General features: G+C 33.8%; 1 long non-coding RNA gene across 1 annotated transcript; it reads right to left on the bottom strand.

Moving 5' to 3' along the window:
• Nucleotides 1–374: 374 nt before the first annotated feature.
• On the bottom strand, nt 375–1,291 carry LOC121990014. Its single transcript, XR_006114405.1, has 3 exons — nt 1,261–1,291; nt 472–588; nt 375–406 (listed from the first exon to the last, which is right to left on the bottom strand). It is a non-coding gene; the product is annotated as an uncharacterized LOC121990014 (long non-coding RNA).
• Nucleotides 1,292–2,378: the final 1,087 nt, after the last annotated feature.

Below are 2,378 nucleotides of genomic sequence, written 5' to 3'. Positions count from 1 at the left end.
ACAAAAGAAGAAACATGTCTCATGTTTAAATAAAATTTATCTCAATATAAATAAACAAATAATGTCCATTTATAACTAATGAACAATAGCCAACTAATGAACAAGTCCCATCACAATCTTCAACTTGTAGGATTTCATTGAACTCTTTTTTCTCACTTGCTGATTCTTTTTCAATCAGTATATAAGAATTGGCAGCCACTGTTATAGTCTTGCATATAGCAAAATGAATAAAGCTCAATGGAGTGAATAGCTTTATGTAGCTGAAACCAAAAAATTGGGGCAAGCAAGCTTAATGAAGATGATGTAAGAATTGGCAACAAGTTAATTCCAATAAACTGACCAGTCTTGCCCCAACATGATCACGAATGAAAGCTACATCGCTGTATCACTCTTCCTCTATAGCTCTCTGTGGCAACAAGAGTGCTTAGAATATAAATTAAATACAATAAGTGCATAAGACAAGTTTCATACATTCATAATAGTCAATGCTGCTCCAACAATATCCTTTTTTGTAGCACCAGTTATGGCCAACTTCAGCTTTGCAGCTTCTCCATAATCCTCTCTTAAAATAGCCTCATTCAATTGTGACTGAAATAAGGCCATCACATAGCATGAAACTATCAGCAAAACTAAAGCCACAGTGGTATGAACAAAATTGTACACTAGAACATAATAAACTTGACTCTAACAAGAGGAAATCAAGTTTGGTATATTCAGTTAAGCTTCAACTTCTAATTTAGTGGTGTTGTTTGTGCTACTCTCTTTAGGCATAACAAGCCAGAGTGACCATGGTCCAAAACTTTGAACAAGACTAATTTTACCAGCCAGTTGATGGCCTATACCATGTGAATCATTTTCATATAACCTTTACAACCCTATAATAAGATCTGAACTAACATTGGCATAAACCAAATTGTGCTAACTATACCAATTTTATGGATCAGTATAACTGTTAGAATCAGCTGATATCATTTCAACTCGTCACAAGGACTCTTTGAGGGTTTTTTTTACACTGTTTAAGTTATTTTATACTTCTAAACCCAAACATTTCTTATCTGATTCCCTCGCTCTTTACAATATTCCACTCAAATGGCTGATTCCCTTAATTGATTAATCACAAGCGGATGCATAAGACGACTGACAATGAAATAACCATGTAATTGAACATAAAAGTAAAATAGTTTTCTTTATAAATAATTATTAACCGACCCAACTCCACCACCAATCTGAAAACATCAATCGAAGACTAGAAGATTTTACCTTTAAGACGGAAACAAGTTTCTTGTGTTCTTCAATCTCCGTAAAATATTGCTTCCACCTCTCCCAATCCCAATCCTCCCCATTTTCCTCGACGGTAGTCACCTTCTTCTCCTCCTCCGTAATGCAACCAACAAATTTGGATGGATGATGCCTCAAAACACTATTGCATTAAAATACAAAAGAAAATCAACTTTTTTCCTGATCCAAAAATCTTAACCTAACGTTTACATAACTACACTTCATCAAATGAATGTACAAAGTAGAATACTAGTTTGTTTGTGTTGCATATAAAGCAAAAAAAAAAAAAAAGAAATACAACCTAGTTACTAAAGAATGATCAAACATATGGTTTATTGGTTGCACAATAAGGGCACCATCAACTCCTGCCTCTGACATGCACTGGAAGAAAAGGCAAATATGTCAGGGATTTTTTTTTCATTTAAGAGCATTAAATAAGTTACAACAAATCACATATGATTGATTGCAACAAGACAACTTGGAGTCTGACCACCAGATGGTATTGTAAGAAATGGTAGTTCTTCCTTCTATCACTTTATTCTTAGCAAAGATGAAGAGTATATTCAATAAATTGCTCCACAATGTGATATACAATCATTCTCGAACAAAAAAAAGTAATGTATCAGTAAACTCCCGATTACTGGTAGGCTGGGGGTCCTAAACAAGTATTACAAATAGTTCTTTTACTGAATATATAGCAAATCTAACTGTGAAAAAATTGGAATGTGAAGATAACAACAATACACTACTATTAGGCAAAGTATCAAACAAGTATCAACAAAATACAGTTCCTTTTAATAATGCATAAAATGCTATTATACCGCCAATTTATCAACCATGACACTGGATCAATAATTCCAATAATGTGCACAAGGATAAATAGATAATATGAGACAGTTAGATTGTTTGAGTTTGGAACAATACAGGAATGACTGATTTCTAGCAATAAAATTCTAAAAGACCAAATCTCAAATGTCCACATAGTTGGTGAAAGACCATAGATTCATACGTCAAATGTCAGGCACACAACCCGTCGTACTAACCTAAAACAGAACTCCAACTTAGGGCAGCTAAATTCTTCGCCTCTTATTGCTTCAAAC

This window comes from Zingiber officinale, chromosome 6B (genome assembly GCF_018446385.1).
Source record: "Zingiber officinale cultivar Zhangliang chromosome 6B, Zo_v1.1, whole genome shotgun sequence".
In the NCBI taxonomy this organism is placed as follows: domain Eukaryota; kingdom Viridiplantae; phylum Streptophyta; class Magnoliopsida; order Zingiberales; family Zingiberaceae; genus Zingiber; species Zingiber officinale.
The sequence above is the reverse complement of the archived record's forward strand: the minus strand, read 5'-3'. Positions and strand labels throughout refer to the sequence as shown.